Genomic DNA, 25,358 nt, shown 5'->3' on the forward strand with positions numbered 1-25,358 from the left:
AGGATCACGAATCTTTAATATTTCGGGTCAGGATTTTTTGGGGGTGCTTTACCTGCAGGCAGGTTAGGCATACTGGGTGTTCGCATTGAACCAGGCACGCCACACGTGGGCTGCACTGGAATTATTTATATTTTTCGCGGGCCCTGCGCGCGGGCTGTCTGCATTGAACCAGGCACGCCGCACGTGGGCTGCACTGGAATTACTAATTAGGCGGATCTCTCTCTTGGAAGAGGGATTGTCTGCATTTTATTTCTAGATTTGCTCCTTTTTGACTAATTAGGCGGGTCTCTCTCTCTCTCTCTCCCCCTCTCTCTCTCTTGGGGGGGGCAAGGGGGGGGGGGGCGGACGGGGGGGCTGTCTGCATTTTATTTCTAAATTTGCTTTGGAGGTGGACCTTAAATCCGGAACCCGACAGCTACCTAAGGATTGCTGCAGACAGAACAGACACTACAGGTAGGGCAGTCCAGGATGCATTTCTGTGGATTGAAGTTAAAGATACAATTAACGTGTCTGTAGGTTTGATTTATCAATTGTTCTACAGGCTCTGACGATGGAAATTTAAGGCTTCAAAAGCAAGGCAGTTATCAGGAAGGCAGAAATTTCACAATCCAGGTCACAGCAGTTGGATGATGATTCCCCTGCCTACAGCCCTCCCAAGCACAGTGCAGGAGACTACTTAGAAAGCAAAAATGCTTCTAACGTGACCTTTCTTTGCAACTGCAAGAACAGGTAAAGAAATGTAGACATTTTTCCTCCAACAGTGATAAATGTTGCAACTCCACAGTAAATAAACATACTACATGCACAGAAGGAAAAAATAGGCATTCTGAGTTGAAAAATAAGCATAGTAAGAAAACTGGAAAGTAAAGAATATAGCAATACAGCACTAAGATTATGATAACTGCTATACTCACTCATCCAATCTAAGTAACATCACCTTTTGGGTCTTTACTTCTCAAACACCATACACTTTTCATAAGTCACCATGTGTTGCCTGCAGACAATAAGCGCCTTTAATAGCTGCATGAGCTAGAGTGGCACACAGGTTGATAAGCCCTGGAACCACATACTGCTTTCTAAAAAACAGGGAAAGGGCCAAATAGTAGTACCAATAAGACAAAATATTGCAGAGAGAAGAGAACACAGGTTGACAAAGAGGCAACCAAAGGCAAATGACTGGCCTTTGATAATCTTTATCCACATAGTTCACATACATGTTTAATTACATGGATGTATACTGTTTTTCCATGAATTCTCTTAACTGTTAATGTGCACAGGAAAACTATTCACCAAATATTATTCAGCATCTTTAAATGCTAAGATTCCACACAAGCTGAATAGGAAGGGTCAAGCACTCCAGAAGGAGAATGAAGAACAGCCAGGACATTGAACAGGAGGACACTCAAGAGCCCACAAAGAAAGTCCTGCTTCTCAGGCTCGGGAATCACTGTGGAAAAGCGTGGTTTACAGAATAAAACTCTTTCCTGAGCAAAGGTGACAAAAAACAATCTGACAATAACTGCTTCCCTCTGTATACTGACTTAATAATAAATCTAAAGCAGCTTGTACCCACTGGGTCACTGGGCTATAGCAAGACTGGAAGAGGACTACATTTGTCCCTCCTATGAATCTGGGCTGTCAGGAGGGGGATAAGTAAGATCTGCAAGAGCTACAAAAGAACCAGAAATCTCCATTCTGCTGTTAGACACTATCAGGAAAAGCACTGATGTTCTGGCCTCAGCTACCAATGTGCTGAAGTTCACCTACTGCAGTTAACCATTATCTTGTCACTGCCACATAGAGGAACAGATTTCTTTTCTCTCCACTCAGTCCTCAGACATTTACCTAGCCATCAGAATAGAAATCTATTAAATGCTCAGCATATCCCAGAGTATGCAATATGTAGCAAGCACTGGCATGTAAAGTTGGAATTGTCAAAGATTGAAAAGTCCATATTATATCTGACAGGATTTAAGAAAATTTGATCTTACACCCAAAGGAAAATTATGAGAACACATCATTCAGTTTAAACTGCAATTTTACAACAGTAATTTGGGGGGAAAAAAAGGGAAGGGAGGCACTGTGGTTTAGGCCCAGCCGGCAACTAAGCACCACACGACCGCTCGCTCACTCCTCCCCGCCCCATGGTGGGATGGGGAGATGAAGAGAAAAGTGAAACTCGTGGGTTGAGATAAGGATGGTTTACTAGAACAACACAAGGAGAGAAGAAATAATAACAATAATACTAATTATTATTACTAAACAGCTGACAGCGGTGGCAGCAGCAACAGCGACTTGAGGTTAGTGCGGGGGCGAGGGCAACATCGGGCTGTAACCGGGCGGTTTTCGTACTCATGACCCCCCCTGGAGCAGCAGCCCCGAACTGCTTCCCCCCCACCCCAGACCCAGAGGTTCCCAACAACAAATCAGGAGAGGAAGGGGCTTAGCTGGAAGCACTGTGGGCAATTTAAGCGATTTAAACGCACCACCCCCTGTTGACTGGGTGATTGATTGATTGATTGGGTGATAAAAAGCCTCCTGGAGGGCAGAGACTAGTCCATGGCCAGAGGGGAAAGAAAGTGTCAGCAGTGACTGTGTGAGTCAGCAGTGACTGGGTGTGTCCCAGGGCAGGAGAGACCACAGCAGTTTACAGCTTGTTGGGGAGGGCGCTGACTCCTTCCCAGTGCACAAAGCGAGGAAGGTGCCAAGGAGCTGTGAACCAGGGGTGTCACCAACAGGTATTTCCCAGCTCAGTGAAAGAACAATGGTATCTACCTGGCAGAAGAAGACCAAAATGGATGTGGGAACCCAGACAAAGCTCCCATGGAAGGAGGCGATGGTGCAGGTTGCCGGCTGCAGGGAATGCTACAGTGTCTCTGTGATGTCAGGGGGCTGTGTGCGCTGTGAGCAGGTAGATGATCTGCTCGGCCGAGCAGCACAGCTGCAAAGCCAGGTTGAAAGGCTTCAAGCTGAAGTAGAAAGGCTTAGGAGCATTAGGGAGGCTGAAATGGAGATAAACTGCTGGAGCCAGGCTTTGCCCTCCCTGCAACAAAAATGGGAGCACCTGCCAGAGAGCTCCCAGGATCGAGGGACCCCTGTACTCTGCCCCTCTCAGGTGGAAAATGATAACCTAGAGGAGAAGAGTGAGTGGAGGCAAGTCTATGGCCATGGCAAAAGGCGAGTGCCCTCCTTGCCTACTTTGCCTCCACAGGTGCCTCTGAGCAATAGATATGAAGCCCTAGTGGAATACAGCCGGTCCAATGGGGATGTGGTGGAGAGGCAACCTATATCAGAGGTCCCACCACAGTCAGAAAAACCTGACAGGTGTATAGCTACCTCCTCCACAAGGAAGAAGAGAAGAGTTTTAGTGGTTGGAGACTCCTTCCTAAAGGGATCTGAGGGCCCAATATGCAGAGCTGACCCCCATCCCAGGGAGGTCTGCAGCCTGCCTGGAGCCCAAATCAGGGATATCACCAGGCAACTCCCCAACCTGGTGAAGGCCACAGACTACTACCCCCTGCTCATCTTCCAGACAGGTGGGGAAGAAGCTGCATCCCATAGTCTGAGGGGGATGAAGAAAGACTACAAGGCCCTAGGACGGTTGGTGAGAGAGTCTGGGGCACAAGTTGTTTTCTCCTCCCTCCTTCCATTTTCAGGTGATGACGTGGGATGGAATAGTAGGATTCTCTCTATTAATGCCTGGCTACGAGACTGGTGCTACAGGCAGGGCTTTGGGTTCTTTGATAATGGCTGGTTTTATAAGACAACAGTCGTGACTGTAATACATCGGAAAGGTTTATGTCGTAGGGGCAAAAGGGTTCTGGGACAGGAATTAGCAGGGCTCATTCGGAGAGCTTTAAACTAGATTCGAAGGGGGATGGGGTAGTAGCTGGGCTTGCACCACTGGGGCAACGCTCTAGTGTTGAGGTAGACCAGGAGGCCTCCCATCCCCCTGGGGTGAAATCGGTGTGCTCAGCTTGCTCCCTGAAATGCCTGTACACCAATGCATGCAGCATGGGGAATAAACAAGAGGAGTTAGAAATCCGTGTTCGGTCGGGGGGCTATGATTTAGTGGCAATTACAGAGACTTGGTGGGATGCCTCGCATGACTGGAATGTGGTCATGGATGGCTATGTCCTGTTCAGGACAGACAGGCCGCTAAGGAGAGGTAGTGGAGTTGCTCTTTATGTGAGTGAGCAGCTAGAATGTATTGAGTTCTGTCCAGGGGCGGATCAGGAGCGAGTTGAGAGTTTGTGGGTGCGAATTAAGGGGCAGGCTGGCAGGGGTGATACTGTTGTGGGTGCCTATTACAGGCCACTGGATCAGGATGAGGAGGGTGATGAGGCCTTCTACAGGCAGCTGAGAGCAGTCTTGCAATTACAGGGCCTGGTTGTCATGGGGGATTTCAACTACCCTGATATTTGCTGGGAGGCCTACTCAGCCAGCCATCCCCAGTCCAGGAGGTTCCTCCAGTGCATTGATGATAACTTTCTGATGCAAATGGTGGATGAGCCAACTAGGAGAGGAGCGCTGCTGGATCTTATCCTCACTAACAAGGAGGGTCTGGTTGAAGAGGTGAAGGTTGAGGGCAGCCTTGGTTGTAGCGACCATGAGATGGTAGAGTTCAGGATCTCATGTGGCAGGAACAGAATAGCTAGCAGAATCACAACCCTGGACTTCAGGAGGGCCAACTTTGGCCTTTTCAAGCAATTGCTAGGGGAAATCCCATGGGACAGGGTACTAGAAGGTAAGGGGGCCCAAGATAGTTGGTTAGCATTCAAGGACTGCTTCTTCCAAGCTCAAGATCAGAGCATCCCAGCAGGTAGGAAGTCAAGGAAGGGTACCAGGAGACCTGCATGGTTAAGCAGGGAACTGCTGGGCAAACTCAAGTGGAAGAAGAGGGTGTACAGATCACAGAAGGAGGGGCTGGCCACTTGGGAGGAATATAAGTCTGTTGTCAGAGGATGTAGGGAGGCAACTAGGAAAGCTAAGGCCTCCTTGGAATTAAACCTTGCAAGAGAGGTCAAGGACAACAGAAAGGGCTTCTTCAAATACATTGCAAGTAAAACCAACACTAGAGGCAATGTAGGCCCACTGATGAATGAGGTGGGGGCCCTGGAGACAGAGGATAAAAAGAAGGTGGAGTTACTGAATGCCTTCTTTGCCTCTGTCTATACTGCTAGAGGCTGTCCTGAGGAGCCCTGGACCCCTGAGGCCCCAGAAGAAGTCAGGATAGAGGAGGAATCTGTCTTGGTAGATGAGGGCTGGGTCAGGGACCAATTAAGCAATCTGGACGTCCATAAATCCATGGGCCCTGATGGGATGCACCCGCGGGTGCTGAGGGAGCTGGCGGAAGTCATTGCTAGGCCACTCTCCATCATCTTTGCTAAGTCGTGGGCAACGGGAGAGGTGCCTGAGGACTGGAGGAAAGCGAATGTCACTCCAGTCTTCAAAAAGGGCAAGAAGGAGGACCCGGGTAACTATAGACCGGTCAGCCTCACCTCCATCCCCGGAAAGGTGATGGAACAACTTGTCCTTGGTGCTGTCTCTAGGCACATCAAGGATAGGGGGATCATTAGGGGCACTCAGCATGGCTTCACCAAGGGGAAGTCATGCTCAACCAACTTGATAGCCTTTTATGAGGATGTTACCCGGTGGATAGATGATGGTAAAGCTGTGGATGTGGTCTATCTCGATTTCAGTAAAGCGTTTGACACGGTCTCCCACAGCATCCTCGCAGCTAAACTGGGGAAGTGTGGTCTGGATGATCGGGTAGTGAGGTGGATTGTGAACTGGCTGAAGGAAAGAAGCCAGAGAGTGGTGGTCAATGGGACTGAGTCCAGTTGGAGGTCTGTGTCTAGCGGAGTCCCTCAGGGGTCGGTTCTGGGACCAGTACTAGTCAATATATTCATTAATGACTTGGATGAGGGAATAGAGTGCACTGTCAGCAAGTTCACTGATGACACAAAACTGGGAGGAGTGGCTGACACAACGGAAGGCTGCGCAGCCATTCAGAGAGACCTGGACAGGCTGGAGAGTTGGGTGGGGAGAAATTTAATGAAATATAACAAGGGCAAGTGTAGAGTCCTGCATCTGGGCAAGAACAACCCCATGTACCAGTACAAGTTGGGGACAGACCTGTTGGAGACCAGAGTAGGGGAAAGGGACCTGGGGGTCCTAGTGGACAGCAGGATGACCATGAGCCAGCAGTGTGCCCTTGTGGCCAAGAAGGCCAATGGCATCCTGGGGTGTATTAGAAGGGGTGTGGTTAGCAGGTCAAGAGAGGTTCTCCTTCCCCTCTACTCTGCCCTGGTGAGGCCGCATCTGGAATATTGTGTCCACTTCTGGGCCCCTCAGTTCAAGAAGGACAGGGAACTGCTAAAGAGTCCAGCGCAGAGCCACGAAGATGATTAAGGGAGTGGAACATCTCCCTTATGAGGAGAGGCTGAGGGAGCTGGGTCTCTTTAGCTTGGAGAAGAGGAGACTGAGGGGTGACCTCATTAATGTTTATAAATATGTAAAGGGCAAGTGTCATGAGGATGGAGCCAGGCACTTAGTGACATCCCTTGACAGGACAAGGGGCAATGGGTGCAAGCTGGAACACAGGAGGTTCCACGTAAATATGAGGAAAAACTTCTTTACAGTGAGTGTAACTGAACACTGGAACAGGCTGCCCAGAGAGGTTGTGGAGTCTCCTTCTCTGGAGACATTCAAAACCTGCCTGGACGCGTTCCTGTGTGATATGGTCTAGGGAATCCTGCTCCGGCAGGGGGATTGGACTAGATGATCTTTTGAGGTCCCTTCCAATCCCTAACATTCTGTGATTCTGTAATAAAAGAACATATGAAGAGAGTGATGCACAATGCAATTGCTCACCACCTGGAACCCCATTACCCAGCCCATTCCTGAGCCACGATGCCCCCTTCCCCTGACCAACTCCCCCAATTTATATACTGAGCATTATGTCATATGGTATCGAATATCCCCTTAGCTAGTTTGTATCAGCTATCCTGGCTGTGTCCCTGTCACGGTTTAAAGCTGGGCCAGCTATTAAATCTGTGGCAGATGCTCTCTATTAACTCCTTCTCCCCCAGAAGGGGAAGGGAAAGAGAAAAGGGAGAGAGACTTATGGGTCGGAAAGTTAAAACAGTTTTAATAAACAGTAACAATGAAAAATTGTACAGTAATAATGATGGAAATAATTAAATATATCCGAAACCAAGATGGAGCTCCCCCGACGTCGGTCATGTCACCACCGGCACTGCAGGGCAGGCTCTGGGAAGGCCCAGGCTGGGCCCAGAGACAGATGGGAACTGGATTCAGAAGCGCACGGATTGGGATCGGGGCCAGCAGGAAAACGGACAGAGTCCTCTTCGGACACCGGCCATAGCAGGAGAGAGCGAGACCCTCGTGATCCCCCCACTTTATACTGAGAGTGACGTGTATGGGATGGAATACCTCACTGGTCAATTTTGGGTCACCTGCCCTGTCCGCTCCTCCCTGAAGGTGCAACCCTTCTGCGGCTCTTCTCTTCACTCGTAAGCAGGGAGGAATTTAGCAGTGACCTGAGTTTCTCTAAGACTAAGTACAGCAAGAGCCTTTCTGCATAACATCCCTACCGGTGCCTCAGCGATAACTACAAACTTCGAGCGTTATCAGTCCTGGAAGCAGACACTGTCTGCAAAACATGCAGTTAGTTTCAGAAAGTGCAGTTACTTAGAGGAGACTTAGCTGAAAGTAAAAAATCACTGAAAGGAAAACTGGTTCTGTTTTAGTCAAACCAGGACAGCCCCTTCCCAGCTTCTTGTGAAAATTAACTCTATCCTAGCCGAACCCAGGACAGGGGGAGAGAAAGGAGTTTTGCTTTCAACAGTGCTTGTTTTGCATCTCACACCTCATCAAATCTAACACATTTTTCTTGGCTTTCAAAACCTATTCCCTATTCTTCCTACTTCCTTCTTGCTGTAGCCCTTGTTTTTATCAGGTCTCAACACCCAATTCCCTCAAAACTCCTCAAATATCAAGGAAGGCTCACTGCACCAATTACAGTTGAACAAAAAAGGTTATACGAAATAAGGGACTCCCCAGGACATGCATCTTTTTGTCATGTTCCTGATATAACTTCAGATTCCTGAAGTTGGCCAGGGTTGAAATTTCATAAAAACAGTCCTTTTATTTGTGTCAAAAATATGTTTGTTTAGAAATGAAGCCCAGTCTGGTCAAACACCTGATACACAATGGATGTACCAACATTTTTAAAAAGTTAAATGAAAACATGAATTGGTTTACAAACACTAGCCCTACCCAATTCTTTAATTCTCATATTAGTCTGTGGGTCAAAAACAAGTCTAACATGATAAAAACAAAATGCTAAAGTGACAAATTATCTTAACACTTAAGTATTTAGACATAACACCTAGTCCCAGATACAGAAAGGAAAAAGATATGCATATAGTGCAGCTCTCGCCTCAAAAGGCTCAAAGCACTTTAGAAGCAAATTTAGATTATGCTAAGAGCTTTGTGCAATTGAGTTTCAAGGAAAGGGCACGTTTGGATATCTAAAAGGATACAAAAAATTCAGATCATCTCCAAAAACTTGTTGAACCACCAACCTGAAGCATGAGAGTATGCCCTCCCATCACGAGATATCACGACACACTGCGTTCTAACAGGTCAGGACTGGACAAATTAAATTTCCATACACCCCATATTACTTCTGTGTTAGTTTATTTATGTACAAGTATTTGAAAAGATATCCTGTGTGACCACTAGAGGGAAATAGTAAGAAGGAAACAGACACGTCTAAAGGTTACTATTGGTCAAAGCCCAACAGTAACCCTTATCCTGTTTCTGCTTCAGTCCCTGGGCATATAAATCTCCTTTTCTTGGCAAACAATTAAAAACAGAGCATTTTTACCTTTAGCCTTTCTAATTACATTTGAGACACATTGCTAAGTGAGGATAAAGTTTTCTGCACAGTATGCAAGAAGTAACAATGACATCTATTGCTGAAAGAATGACAGCAAATTACAAGTTTTAATATAGATTAATGAAATTATTCTGAAGTCACACCTCTCAACCAGTTCAAAACAGTGAACCAACTAACAACATGCTAATTTCCAGTTAAGATTGTCCAAAGTCATTAGCACCAAATTAAGCACTTCAACAAATGTTTAGGCACAGATTTCTTAAAACTTCATCTAACATTAAGTAGTTAGGCTCAACATAATTTAGCTTTAAAAAAGAACACTTAATATGTGACACAGAAGACTGGACACCTCTGTCTCAAGTACCATGTCCAAGTAGAAGACTTTTCTTTACATTCAACTGCTTTGCCATTAGTCTGCAGCTGTAAAACAGAGCTCATCGTGAAAAGGAGTTTTATATACCAGCCAGATGAACAGGCACAGGATTTCTTCATGTACAGAGTATGCATTAAGGAGGTTCTCACCAAACTAGTTTTCCCTGTATGCATATGCACTTTGAGAAGCATCAGAAGAAACAAAGTTCTGGTTAAACCCTTCCAAACCCGTAAGAAGTCATGCAGTAGTGATACAGAGACATTTCATTTGAAATAAGTTATTTACTCCATTCATAACACTTAAGTTTAAGCAGGCTTACTTAGGTACTTGTAGGACTGTTTTATGCAATGCAACTTTCAGAAATCTAATCTTTGATAATTAAAAACGTTATCTGACATTACACACAGTATCAGTAAAAATATTAAATTCAACTTAATCTGCCAATACAAAAACATCCCTCACACTATCATTACTCATTCATGTGAAAAGAAACAGACTGCTTTTATTTGCTGAAAGCCAACACTGTGCAAGACAACAGCAAAACCAACTTCAAGCACAGCACAGGTCTCTACGGTAAGCTGACCTATCCTGCCCTTAAAGGAAAACTTCAGAACTGGTAGAAAAAAAACAGCTCACAAAAGGCTGCTTTCTAATGCACCAGAAGCAAGCAAACCAAAGCATTTAGGTTCTAAAATGCTCCAGACTTTAAAGATAAGCATTATCACCCATTTCATACAGGACTGTAAATACTGTTGGCCATTGTTAGGTTGTGCATTAAGCTATGGGTCACCTTTTATTTGTTCTTATTGCTTTCCAGAGAGGTAAAAAGTTTGAATAAGACAAAGGATGCCAGTGCAATGCTAGATACCAATACAAAAACCTCCCCGCAATAAACATGAGCTAGAGAATAGTGTACTACTGATAAAACAAACAGTTTAGTAGCCTATTCTAACTCAGTCTTCTAGTACATAAACTGTCGTTTCATTACAGCACCACTGTGTTTTGTACAAATCATAGGAACGCTTTCTGCAAGAATTTGTGCCTTAACTGCACATTGTACTATTAAAAGTCCAGGCAACTATAGAAACATACTATATGTATATCCTCAGAATAAATTATTTTGTAGACCCATATATTCTCTACATACTGCTAAAGTCCAATCCCATTGCTGGTTCCCTTACAGTGGTATATCCCTGCAGAATTAATCATGAGAAAACTACCTGTGTGTTAAGAGCTCAGGAACTGCTCAAAACACTGATGCCACTGCCTGCAGACACCAGAGTGTGTGTATGGAGAATGTGGCATAAGACTTAAGAATGGCCATATTCATGCTGTTATCTGCTTTGAATCGCAACACATTAAAAGCTGACTTCCCTCCACTGCTAAAGCGAGGGGAGGGAGACTCCAATTTGATGGTAGGCAAGCAAGGTGCTCCCTGTCCATTCTGCACGACAGTGACAAAATACATATACTGCCACCAGATCTCCACATTTGGACAGATCTGCACGTAGTCCAGTTCAGGCGTGATAAAGTAACAGCTATAAAAACGGCAGAAAGGTAAAGCTATGGTATTTTCATCCAAAAGCACTCCAGACTCAAAGCTCCCCCACAGTCTAGGACAGTAAAGGAAAACTTTGCAGATTGCCTGTGTATCATAGGGATCTAAGAAGATAAGACCTTTCTTGAAGCATTTTATAGTGAGACACTATAAATCAATGAGGCTGGCAGAAAACCTTTCCAGCCACGTGACACACAAGTTTTGCTTCTAATTGCAGCCTCAGGTCACATATTACAGACTTCCTTTTCATGTGACCAAGCCCAAACACATAATGGAGCATGGGTTTACTCCATGTGCATCACCTGTCTACTCACATGGATACTCCAAAAAGAGGCTATGTATGACTGGTATTGCTGGCTTAACAGACTTGATCTATTAAAAAAAAAGAGTCTAGCAACCATGATGGCCTCTTTTCAGGAATTAAAACACAAGCCAGCCCAATAAGTCTCTGAACATCAAATAGATACACTTGTACAAAACTTAAGCCCTATGTGTTGCTTGATTAGATTATGGGAAGTGTAATCTAATTAGCTGTTGTTGCTTATCTTTGCACTTTCTTTTTACATTTCAAAATGGTAGGTTTATCTAACAGATTTCCTCAAACCTATGAATACCACTAAACAACACACAAAATTGATATCTTATTTCCTGCTTAGCCTTGTTTAGCATATTTGGGGGCAGGTATAAACAAGAATGGAAATAAGTAGAAGCTGCATCTTCGAACAGTGCAAGAATAAAGCAAAACTTCAAGGAGACAGATAAACCAGATCTTTTATTTACGACGCCTGAAAACTAGCAAATTTGAGGCAATAAAATGTCACTGTTCATTAAAAAAAAAAAAAAAAAAGGATCTTTTCAAGACAGGAATTAGGAGTCCTTTTGCTGTGAAGTAGAAAATATTATGACATGAGCAAGGAAGAATTTAACTGCTATAAGCAACAGGGTTTTATCATAGAAACAGAATAACTTAGGTTGCAATGGATCTCTAGTACCACCCTCCTGCTCAAAGCATATCCAATTAAATATCCAGGCCTCCGCTCCATAAGGATGTATTATTCAGAGAATTATAATATCTACTTTCAAAAGCCAAAGTGATTGCTATGAAACATAACTGGAATACACATGCAAAGAAAGACTGGGCTGGTCAAAGTGAAACAATCTGCATTGTTTATAATTAATCAAGTGTGTTGGGCTGGAATTGACCAAAAGCTTAAGTCCCACTTTAAACAGTCTCAACTATAACTACTTATTAATAAAGCTGCAACTTACTGCTGTGGTTGGAACATGGACCCAAGAGTGGCAAAAGGGTGCCAAGAGAGACAAAGAACTATTATTTTTCTTTCCTGAAAGGGAAGTTTCAACAGTTTGGAAGTGACAGCATTAAGGTTTGCTGCAGCATACACTTATGTAGTCAACTGAAACTGCTGATTCACTGGCTTTCCCCTAAAGTCAGGAAATATACAACGTCCAGTAATAAGCACACTTAGCAAATTTAGTAACGTTAAATGACAAGCAATATCATATGTATTAAGAGTTCCTGATGATATCAGTGCTAAAATAATGGAATGCGTAAGACATACCCAACATTAGTTTTCCTCCTTGAAAGAGCATATTTGATTCAATTTTAAAGAAAGAAACTTTTGTTATTTCCAGTAAAGGACTAATAACTTGAGCAATCCATCTAATTTTCCCCTAAAAGCATGGCTTCTCTAAAACATCTACAAGTTTCATTATCAGCATCATAACATACATTAGGGCAAGTAGTACATATCAGCTGAGCAGCCCCAGCTATACTTGCTTACTCAAACCATCAATTTTAAGGTAATACACAAATCCCCACAAGTTATTTCAGATTACCGTGGGGGAAGAAAGATGGACACCTCTCTCTCTATTCCCCTCCCCCCAAACCCCAACATATTCTAATGCCCATGTTCATACCAATCAATATATCTGACATTTAAATATTAGGAGTTAAATATTAAACCTTTCTTCCTCCCCTCCCATTTAAAACAGATATGTTCAAGACACCAGAATTTTGATTCCTTTGCAGTAATTCCATTTACCTAGATGAAACTAAAAAGACAGCAAATGCATATTTTCAAGCTTTATTTGTTTTCACAGAGAGGAAAAAAAAAATCTTTTTATTCTTCTACAATAAAAATTGTATTAAGAGAATTACCTTCAAAGCTTCCAATAAAGACAAGCGGACATTGAATTAAACAAGCAGAAGATGTCCCAAGTCTCTGTTTTTAAAAGAATTCCCCTTTTCAAAGTCTCCCTCAGCTCTTTAGAGTCATGTTAGCTCCTGCAGCTATTCTCTTTTTTAGGAGGGGCATGGGGGGGCATGACAAAAGAACCAAAAAGCCACGAAGGACTTTGAAAAACATAACCTCTGTTGAATGTTACTGAATATATATCATTGCTACTTGTGCACGCCATCCATGTGGCTGAGCAGCACCTACTCCCTACGGCTAGGGTGTAACTCTGGTCTGTTAATATCAACTCAATGAGTTTCACTCTAACAAAAGCTCACTGAAGAAAACTCACCCCTTACAAAGTCTTTTTAGGAAGAAAACAAACAAACAAACAAACAAACGAGATTGCATTTGGTAGATGAAGCAGAATATCCAAGATTTTTCTATTAAACTGTCAATGCACAGTACTGTTTGAGCTGATGAGTAATACTTCTGAGTAAACAGCATGCAGACCTATTTGGCAAGCATCAACTTTTAACTGTTTAACCACTCACTACTTCCACATTGCAGCTCTGTACTTTTTGTTCTTGATACCAAGAGCAGTGCTTACCCTGATTTGAAGGGACATTTACCACTGAAGTCAAGCTTGACACGGGCGTCTCAACGAATGATAATGTTTTCAGGGAGACCATGAAAAAACATGCTGCCACCCTGCCACAGAGAGCTTGACTCCTAGAGCTACCATGTATTATTCTGCCAGTTACAAGCACTGACATTCCCCTTATTTCTATGAAATTAAAGTATACACTATCAAAATGATCTACCGCAGTTGTTTTCACAAAGTGAATTAATAACACCTTTGAGTTTACTACTGGAATCACACCTGTTTAAAGAAATGAGACTGGTTATTTACTGCATGGCCAGCTGCATGTTGAGTCTGGTAGCTTAGTTCCTGTCACCTCAAGACTCAGCATTAGACTTGGCACCAAGTTTACTTCAGCCACGTACATCATCTTTCATTAAATAGCATTACAAAAATATTGATTGACATACTCTTAATAGCTCAGCAGTAGTGTCACTAGCCTTTCATGCTATCTTATATCAAGTTAGCACTTTTCAAAGTGTTTTGTTTTTCACATGGTATTGCACCCATGAGGCAATGCTTTGCTTATTTGCATCTTGGCCTGTAATTTTCAGGATTCTTTAGACATTTCAGAACACCCTGGGTCACCAATCTGGCTATATGGTGATCAAAAATTTACTTCAGCCTTTAAATACATTTGAATTTTCAGTCAATTCATATAATTAGCTAATTCAAGGGAAAGATAGGAATAAAGTATCTTAAGTTCACTACTGTTTGGGGGCAGGGGTTTGAAAGAAGAGTTCAAGACCTCTACTGACATTATGAAGACTACCTGCTGTTAATGCTCTGACTAGATGGAGGAAAAAACTTTTTAATTAGGACAATATGGCAGACAGTGATCACAGCTTTCATGTATAAAAAGATTTAAGATTATCTTAAGTCCACATTCTTCACCCCTTATTTTATACCATTTACGTCATGCTCAGGTCTCACACTATCCAATACATCCTCATTACCCACCACTCCCCTTCCCATCCTTTGATATAATACACTGATATCATTCCCTTAGTCTATGGACCACCCCTGTAAAATGTCCATAAAATGTCCAGAAATGTCCACAAAATGTCCACTGCGTTCATTTAGTCCATGACTTTGGGGTCCATCTCTTAAGGTGGTCACTCAGGACAGGAGAGGGGGTGTGTTGCATGGAGTTATTTGGCACCAAAGCCAGCTCAGGTCTGGTCACTGCTGCACTTGCACTGCTGCTTGTAAGGCTTGTCCTCCATTGGTTCTGGTGGTTCCTGCTATAGTAATTCCTATAACATTCAACTCAAATCCTGGGTTACAACAATTTAAAGGTATATCCTTTACAATCTCCACCCCTGCTCCCTTTGGACCAGGTTACAGGGTTTAACATTGCAATGAACACCTCCCCTTGCTCCTAGCCTGGCTAGCAACAAGGGGTTCCTGCTACAGTAATTCCCGTAACATGTAACTCAAATAATAGATTATTTTCACCCAGGATTAAATCACCTTGAGGTACACATTGGACTCCCCCATCCTTCCACATTACCCACCAAAGGCACCCAAATCCTTGAACAAAACCAATCCCACAAATACATTTACCCTTTCCTGAGGAAAGAATAACCCAGACTGTTTTTCCCAACCAGTTCCTTATATGTACTACGGGGATCTTATCTCCTTCCACAGTGCGTAAAAGCTTTGATTGGGCAGGGCCACGTCGACTGGCAGATTCTCTAGTGTTAACTAGCCAAGTGGCTTCTGCTAAATGTTCATCCCAATGCTTGAAGGTCCCACCACTCATTGCTCTCAATGTATTTTTTAACAGTCCATTGTATCATTCAACTTTCCCAGAGGCTGGTGCATGAGAGGGGATGGGATACACCCAGTCAATGCCATGGTCCTTGGCCCAGGTGTTTATGAGGTTGTTTCAGAAATGAGTCCTGTTGTCTGATTCAATTTTTTCAGGGGCATCGTGTCGCCACAAGATTTTCTTTTCAATGTCCAAGATAGTGTTCCGGGCAGTGGCATGGGTCACAGGGTATGTTTCCAACCATCCAATAGTCGCTTCCACCACCATAAGCACATGGTGCTTGCCTTGGCGAGTTCGTGGTAGTGTGATATAATCAATCTGCCGGCTAAACATGAGCCAGCAGTGTGCCCAGGTGGCCAAGAAGGCCAATGGCATCCTGGCCTCTATTAGGAATAGTGTAGCCAGCCGGTCTAGGGAAGTGATTGTCCCTCTGTACTCGGCACTGGTGAGGCCGCACCTTGAGTACTGTGTCCAGTTCTGGGCCCCGCACTTCAAGAAAGATGTTGAGGTGTTGGAGCGAGTCCAGAGGAGGGCGACCAAGCTGGTGAAGGGTCTGGAGGGTCTGACCTACGAGGAACGGCTGAGGGAGCTGGGGTTGTTTAGCCTGGAGAAGAGGAGGCTCCAAGGTGACCTTATTGCAGTCTACAACTACCTGAAGGGAGGTTGTAGTGAAGTGGGAGTCGGCCTCTTCTCCCAGGCAACTAGCGATAGGACAAGAGGACACAGCCTCAAGCTTTGCCAGGGGAGGTTCAGGTTGGACATTAGGAAGAATTTCTTTACAGAAAGGGTTATTAGACATTGGAATGGGCTGCCCAGGGAGGTGGTGGAGTCACCATCTCTGGATGTGTTTAAGAAAAGACTGGACATGGCACTTAGTGCCATGGTCTAGTCGACAGGGTGGTGTCAGGGCAACGGTTGGACTCGATGATCCCTGAGGTCTCTTCCAACCTAGTTGATTCTGTGATTGATATTTCAGCCATCATCCTCTATACCAAAAAGGCTTTAGCCACTTGGCTTGTTTGGTTATGGCACATGTTTGACATTCATGGACAACCTGTGCAATGGCATCAATAGTGAAGTCCACCCCTCGATCACGAGCCCATTTGTATGTTGCACCCCTTCCTAAATGTCCTGATGTGTCATGGGCCCATTGAGCTATAAATAGCTCACGCTTATGTTGCCAGTCCAGATCCACCTGAACCACTTCAATTCTAGCAGACTGGTCCACCTGTTTCGACGTTCTTCAGTGGCACAAATCTTGGGTATGTGAGCATCTACATGACGTACTTTTACAACCAGATTCTCTACCCAAGCAGCAATATCTTGCCATAATTCAGGAGCCCAGAGGGGCTTGCCTCTGCGCTGCCAATTGGTCTGCTTCCATTGCTGTAGCCACCTTCAAAGAGCATTTGCCACCATCCATGAGTCAGTATAAAGTACTGGCCATTTTTCTCGTTCAGCAATATCTAAAGCCAGCTGGATGGCTTTCACTTTTGCAAACTGACTTGATTCACCTTGTCCTTCCACAGTTTCTACAACTTGTCATATAGGACTCCACACAGCAGCTTTCCACCTTTGATGTTTTCACACAATATGACAGGATTCATCTGTAAACAGGGCATATTGCTTTTCATTTTCTGGTTATTTATTATACAGTGGGGCCTCTTCAGCACGAGTCACCTCCTCTGGCGACACTGAAGTTTCGGCCCTCTGGCCAGTCCATGATCACTTCCAGGATTCCTTAGCAGTCGGGGTTTCCGATTCAAGTCCGCTTAATTTGTTCAAAGGCTTGCTGTTGCTCAGGGCCCCATTCAAAGTCTTTTTTCTTTCAGGTCACTTGATAGAGAGGGCTTACAATCAGACTACAACCTGGAATATGCATTCTCCAAAAACCCACAACACCTAAAAAAGCTTGTGCTTCTTTTTTGTTACTTGGTGGAGACATAGCTGCTGTTTTATTGATCACATCCATTGGGATATGATTACGCCCATCTTACCACTCGATTCCTAAAAACTGGATCTCCTGCGCAGGTCCTTTGACCTAACTTTGTTTTATAGCAAAACCAGCTTTCAAAACAATCTGGATTATTCTTCTCCCCTTCTCAAACACTTCCTCTGCTGTGTTGTCCCACACAATGATGTCATCAATATACTACAAGTGTTCAGGAGCTTCATCTTGTTCCAGTGCAGTCTGGATCAGTTCATGACAAATGGTAGGACTGTGTTTCCACCCCTGGGGCAGTCAATTCCAGGTGTACTGGATGCCCCTCCAGGTGAAAGCAAACTGAGGCCTGCACTCTGCTGCCAAAGGAATCGAGAAAAACATGTTAGCGATATCAATTGCTGCATACTATTTGGCAGCCTTTGACTCCAGTTCGTATTGGAGTTCTAGCATGTCTGGTACAGCAGCAGCATGACTTCATTCAGGCCTCAATAGTCCACTGTTAGCCTCCACTCTCCGTTAGATTTTTGCACTGGCCATATGGGACTATTAAAGGATGAATGAGTCTTGCTGATCACTCCTTGACTCTCCAGTCACCAGATCAGCTTATGGATGGGAACCAGGGAGTCTTGATTGGTGCGATATTGTCGCCAGTGCACTGTCATGGTAGCAATTGGCACCTGCTGTTAACCCACAGCAGCCCCACTGCAGACAGGTCCTCTGAGAGACCAGGCAAGTTAGAGAGCTGTTTAATCTTCTCCATACTCAAGGCAGCTATACCAAAAGCCCACCGGTAGGTACCCTTTTGCATCCTTGAACTACCCTCTCCTGAGGTAGTCTATGCCAAGGATACATGGAGCTTCCGGACCAGTCACAATAGGATGCTTTTGTCACTCGTTCCCAGTCAGGCTTACCTCAGCCTCCAACACAGTTCTTGGGATCCTCCCATCACTCCAGAAATACAGACGGATTCTGCCCCTTTGTAATCTGATGGTATTAGAGTACACTGTGCACTGGTATCCACTACAGCTTTATACTCCTGTAGGGCTGATGTGCCAGGCCATCGAACCCACACAGTCCAGTAAACCCGGTTGTCCCTTTCCTCTGCCTGGCTGAAGGCAGGGCCCCTCTATTCCTGGTTGAAGTCTTCATTACTTGGTTTTTGTAACTGCAAAACAGAAGTCCCTTCATCAAGGTCAGAAGTACAATCAGCCCTTCTACTCTGCCCAACAGACACTAGAGCAGTAATTTTCCTGGATGGATACTTTTTGGCTGTTGTTTTTCCTTGCAATTCCTGTACTAGAGCTTCTAGTCTCCAGGCAGGTTCACCATCCCACTACCTCATGTCCTCCTCCGGTCACACAGAAAGAACCACAGGGCTGCACGTGGTGTGTGCCACCGGTACCCTCTCCCTTGAACAGAAAAAGGCTGACTCTTAATAGCTGAGACCTTGGTTGGTGTGCGTGAGGAAGACCTATCCTTCTCAGATTGCTCAGACATTTTTTGGGTCAGTTCCTTCACAGTCGAGACGCAGGCCCACATGGAGGAAGTGAGATTATCTTCATATTCTCAGAGTTGTCTGGCCAATCCATCCATGGTTGGTGCCTCTGTGTCTGTCCAGCTCATTATTGCCAGGGTGTGGGTGTATGATGTCGGTGCATTTCGTATAAACTTTCGCCACATGGAACGCGTGCACCAGATTTCATCCGGGTCTTTGGATGCCTGGTCTTCATCCAGGTTGTTATAGATCACCTCCACCACAGCTAATTCCCTCAGATACTGGATACCTGCCTCAATGGTGGTCCATTTGCTTCAGGAGTTTGCAAGATCTTCCTTGAAGGGATACCTGTCCTTCACACTTGACAGGAGAAGCTGCCAAAGACTGAGGACTCCTGCCCTTTTTCCAATCCCTTCGTCAATGGCCTTATCCCTAGCAAAGGATCCCAGCTGCCAGGCTTCCTTACCCTCTAATTCCCGACTACTGTCCCCAATATCCCAGAATTGAAGTAACCAGCTGAGAATTAGCTCACCTGGTTGATGGCTAAAATCTTTTCGCATATCTCGCAGCTCACTTAGGGATAGGGATTGGGTGGTTTCTGTCTCATTTATGATTTCAGTCTCTTCCTCCTCCTGTTCTTGTGACTGCTCTGCTGCAGAAGAGGCTGCCTCTTCTGATTCTTTCTCCTGCTCCCTCTTAAGAGAAGCTTCTTCATCCCTTACTAAACAAGTTGACTTCTGCTTCCATTGTTTCTTTTTAGTTATAGGAGCAACTAATATAGTGTCTGGTTTAGCCATAGTGTCTGTTGGTATGTTTTCCCTCTCTTCTCCCTGAGGGTGCTGCATAATATCGAGCAGTGTTTGGTAGATGCTGGCCAGGGCCCAGCACACTGCAGTAAGTAGTGCCTCTTTGGAATAGCCATGGCTTTTTTTTTCTCTCCAAATATTCTATCACTTCATCAGGATCCTGCAGTTGTTCGGGAGTGAAGTTCCAGACCATTGGAGGTGAGAAGTTATCTAGATACCTGCCCATATTCTCCCACATGCCTTGCCACCCATGACCATACTGCCATGGGGCCTGGGTCATATTCCCAAATTGCTTGTCAACCTTAGACAAAACCAAAGCAATATTCCTAAGAAATACCAATAGAAGTATTTTAACTACCCAAGGATGTTCAAGATACTGAAAAGTTATTGAAACAAGGGAGAAAATATCACAGAAGAAAGTGGTGAAGGTGCCATTCTATATTTCCTCCACAAAAAACCTCTCAGAGGAAGAAGTAGAATTGTTAATTGTCTCCATGAAATGGTACCCAAAGTACAGTAACGGCTTCAGTACAGAGCCCAAATACCAGATTAAGCTCAAGGTCAGTGTTTTAATAATAAACCTCTCAGACAAAACATCACTAATCACTACAGAGCACAGCAAACTGCAGAAGCCAATACCAATCTTTAACATGTAAAGCAAAAAAAAAAAAAAAGCATGGCACAGATCAGATAAGTTAATATTGAGAACAGATGAATCAATATCATGACCCGCAACTGTTAACAGATATAAATCCCTTCTAATACGCTTTGGTCAATATGTTATTATCTCAAACCCTTCGAGCCCCACGTTGGGCACCAAAAAGTACTGTCGTGGTTTAACCCCAGCCAGGAACTAAGCACCACACAGCCACTCGCTCACTTCTTCCCCCTAGTGGGATGGGGGAGAGAATTGGAAGGGTAAAAGTGAGAAAACTCATGGGTTGAGATAAAAGCAGTTTAATATTTGAAATAAAATAAAATAATAATAATAATTGTAATGAAAAGGAAAATAACAAAGAGAAATGAAACCCAAGACAGACAAGTGATGCAAATGAAAACAGTAGCTCACCACCAACTGACTGATGCCCAGCCAGTCCCCAAGCAGCAGCCCCCCCTGCCAACCTCCCCCCTAGTTTTATTGCTGAGCATGACATATGGTATGGAATATCCCTTTGCTCAGTTGGGGTCAGCTGTCCTGGCTGTGTCCCCTCCCAACTTCTTATGCACCCCCAGCCTACTTGCTGGTGGGGTGGTGTGAGAAGCAGAAAAGGCCTTGACTCTGTGTAAGCACTGCTCAGCAATAACTAAAACATCCCTGTATTATCAACACTGTTTCCAGCACAAATCCAAAACATAGCCACATACTAGATACTGTGAAGAAAATTAACTCTACCCCAGCCAAAACCAGCACAGTATACCACTTCGGATTTAGATAAACAGCTCCCAAAAGAATAACAAGCAAGCTCAGCTATCAGCCAAGTTACTGCTAAATGATCTAGCCTTTTCTCAGCCAGCCAGTCTCCATTCTGACCATTCTTTAGAAAGTACTAGATCAACAAGCACAATCACTAAAGAAACCAAACCCAACCCAAGCAGCACAAAGAATTATTTCTGGAAAGAAACCAAAATCGAAGACAGCAGAGCTAGAAAGATTGAAGTTAATGGAAGAGCAGAAAAAACTTAACACTTCTGTACACTGGAGAAAAATGAAGTTCAAGGTTTACTTGGTTATAGGAAATATTGTACTGCACAAGTACAGGACAAGTAACAATGTGCAGATAGTTCTAGACATGAATCAGATTTAGTGGTTCTCAATCTGAATAAATAAAAAAAACATGGGGTTGCGATACAGGGTCGTCTACAAGACCCACAAAATAATCCTACATTCTATTCAACATCCGTAAGATCCTCTGTAGGAATAAAGAGTCCAACTTTGGTGCTGCACCTTAAAGAAAGATGAGGACTGAGTTTGGAGGAGAGCCATACAAGGTATCAGAGTTGTAAAACTTGTCCACATGAACAACAATTAAGGAATGAGGAGCTGTTCAGTCTAATAGAAAAGACAAGAAATCTTAAGTGCTGCAAAGATGAAGGGAATAATCTCCTCTCCAGATTGACTGTGAATAAGACTGCTCTATAAAGGAAAACTCAGATTGGACGAGGACAGCGAGAAGAAATACCTGTAACGGCAGAAGCAGGCTAAAATGATTTCACGACCCCTCACTGTTACAACACTTACCAGTATAACTTATAATAAAACATGGCATCTAGTAAGGATGACTTTAGCTCACATGATATTACAGGAAGAATTAGTATGAGCTTTATGACCCTTCAGGAGGGCCCTTCAGTTTATTTCTCCTCCGATACCTATACCAGTCAGATGTCGCTGATGAGCAAAAGAGCTACATCCTTCTCCTGTGTATTTCCTACTTTAGTCTGAGATTCAGGCCAAAAACCAAAATAAATAAGCTTATTACGTCAGCATTCAGAAGACTACGCTTAGACTTAACTTTTTGTTTAGTTAGCGTTTGACACCATCCCGCATGACATCCTTGTCTGTAAATTGGAGAGACATGGACCTGACGGATGGACCACTCGGTCGATAAGGAATTGGCTGGATGATCACACTCAAAGAGTTGCGGTCAACAGCTCGATGTCCAAGTGGAGACCAGTGATGAGTGGCATTCCTCAGGGGTCGGTATTGGGACCAGCACTAACATCTTTGTCGGTGACATGGACAGTGGGATTGAGTGCGCCCTCAGCAAGTTTGCCGACGACACCAAGCTGTGTGGTATGGTCGACACGCTGGAAGGAAGGGATGCCATCCAGAGGGACCTGGACAGGCTTGAGAGCTGGGCCCGTGTGAACCCCATGAAGTTCAACAAGGCCAAGTGCAAGGTCCTGCACGCGGGTCAGCGCAATCCCAAGTACAAATACAGGCTGGGCAGAGAATGGATTGAGAGAAGCCCTGAGGAGAAGGACTTGGGGGTGATGGTTGATGAGAAGCTCAACATGAGCCAGCAATGTGCACTTGCAGCCCAGAAGGCCAACCGCATCCTGGGCTGCATCAAAAGCAGCGTGGCCAGCAGGTCGAGGGAGGTGATTCTGCCCCTCTACTCCGCTCTCGTGAGACCCCACCTGGAGTACTGCATCCAGCTCTGGGGCCCCCAAAAAAAGGAGGACATGGAACTGTTGGAACGAGTCCAGAGGAGGGCCACAAAGATGATCAGAGGGCTGGAGCACCTCTCCTATGAAGACAGGCTGAGAGAGTTGGGGCTGTTCAGCCTGGAGAAGAGAAGGCTCCAGGGAGACCTCATAGCAGCCTTCCAGTACCTGAAGGGGGCCTACAGGAAAGCTGGAGAGGGGCTTTTTACAAGGACAAGTAGTGACAGGACGAGGGGGAACGGTTATAAACTGAAAGAGGGTAGATTAGATATTAGGAAGAAATTCTTTACTGTGAGGGTGGTGAGACACTGGAACAGGTTGCCCAGAGAAGTTGTGGCTGCCCCCTCCCTGGCAGTGTTTAAGGCCAGGTTGGATGAGGCTTTGAGCAACCTAGTCTGGTGGAAAGGTGTCCCTGCCTGTGACAGGAGGGTTGGAACTAGATGATCTTTAAGGTCCCTTCCAACTCAAACCATTCTATGATTCTATGATTATCAGGGAGTATTTTTGCAAATTGAACTTTAAAGGGAGATGTTAAACATGAATACACAAGAACTTCAGTTACATATTTTATGTCAATACACGACTGTGACAGAACAGCAACAAGAGCAGATCTAAGTTCCTGCATAAGCTTGAGCAACAATTCACAGAATTAATCGGGTTGGAAGAGACTTCTGGGATCATCGAGTCCAACCATTGCCCTGACACCACCATGTCAACTAGACCATGGCACTAAGTGCCATGTCCAGTCTTTTCTTAAACACATCCAGAGATGGTGACTCCACCACCTCCCTGGGCAGCCCGTTCCAATGTCTAATGACCCCTTCTGAGAAGAAATGCTTCCTAATGTCTAACCTGAACCTCCCCTGGCAAAGCTTGAGGCTATGTCCTCTTGTCCTATCACTAGTTGCCCGGGAGAAGAGGCCGACTCCCACTCCACTACAACCTCCCTTCAGGTAGTTGTAGACTGCAATAAGGTCACCTCTGAGCCTCCTCTTCTCCAGGCTAAACAACCCCAGCTCCCTCAGCCGTTCCTCGTAGGTCAGACCCTCCAGACCCTTCACCAGCTTGGTCGACCTCCTCTGGACTCGCTCCAACACCTCAACATCTTTCTTGAAGTGCGGGGCCCAGAACTGGACACAGCATTCAAGGTGCGGCCTCACCAGTGCCAAGTACAGAGGGACGATCACTTCCCTAGACCGGCTGGCTACACTATTCCTAATAGAGGCCAGGATGCCATTGGCCTTCTTGGCCACCTGGGCACACTGCTGGCTCATGTTTAGCCGGCTGTCGATCAGCACCCCCAGGTCTCTTTCCACCGGGCCGCTTTCTAACCACTCTTCCCCCAGCCTGTAGCGCTGCATGGGGTTGTTGTGGCCGAAGTGTAAGACCCGGCACTTGTTCTTGTTGAACCTCATGCCGTTGGTCTCGGCCCATCTAACCTGTCCAAATCCCTCTGTAGGGCCTTCCTACCCTCCAGCAGATCGACACTCCCACCCAGCTTGGTGTCATCTGCAAATTTGCTGAGGGTGCACTCAATCCCTACGTCTAGATCATCTATAAAGATATTGAACAGCACCGGCTCCAGAACTGAGCCCTGGGGAACACCGCTAGTGACCGGCCGCCAGTTGGACTTTGCCCTATTCACCACCACTCTCTGGGCTCGGCCATCCAGCCAGTTTTTAACCCATTTAAGAATCCACCCATCCAAGCCCCGGGCAGCTTGTTTGTCTAGGAAGATGCTGTGGGAGACAGTGTCGAATGCCTTACTGAAGTCTAGATAGACTACATCCACAGCCCTGCCCTCATCTACTAAGCGGGTCACTTTGTCATAGAAGGAGATCAGGTTGGTCAAGCAGGACCTGCCTTTCATGAATCCACGTTGGCTGGCCCCGATGCCCCGATTGTCCTGCATGTGCCGTGTAATGGCACTCAGGATGATCTGTTCCATCACCTTGCCTGGCACCGAGGTCAGGCTGACAGGCCTATAGTTCCCTGGATCATCCTTCTAGCCCTTCTTGTAGATGGGCATTACATTTGCTAATTTCCAGTCAGCTGGAACTTCTCCAGTTAACCAGGACTGCCGGTAGATAATCGAGAGTGGTTTGGCAAGTTCATTTGCCAGTTCCTTCATTACTCTGGGGTGAATCCCATCCGGGCCCATAGCCTTGTGGGTGTCCAATTGGCACAGCAGGTCACTAACCATCTCCTCCTGGATTACGGGGGCTTCACACAGCCCCCCGTCCCTAATTTCAGCCTTGGGGGCTGAGTCTCCTGAGGAAAACTGGTCCTCACAGTTTTCTAGTTTCAAACTACTAAACACTGTTTTTGCAACACCTTTAAGCATATATCCCTACCACTCATCGGTGACTTGCCTACACATTTAAGTCTGTTAAACAAGTAACCAAACTTTTTACAGCTTAACAAAGATATCTGAATGCTGTTCTCCAGACTCCCCTCAGGCAAGTCGCACTGCTG

At 45.1% G+C, this 25,358-nt stretch overlaps 1 protein-coding gene across 4 annotated transcripts in view; it reads right to left on the reverse strand.

Moving 5' to 3' along the window:
* LOC137675691 (ceramide transfer protein-like) overlaps nucleotides 1–25,358 on the reverse strand; it is a 134,661-nt gene that overhangs the window by 67,208 nt on the left and 42,095 nt on the right. The gene's annotated exons all lie outside the window — the stretch shown is intronic.

This window comes from Nyctibius grandis, chromosome W, assembly GCF_013368605.1.
Source record: "Nyctibius grandis isolate bNycGra1 chromosome W, bNycGra1.pri, whole genome shotgun sequence".
NCBI classification, from domain to species: Eukaryota; Metazoa; Chordata; class Aves; order Nyctibiiformes; family Nyctibiidae; genus Nyctibius; species Nyctibius grandis.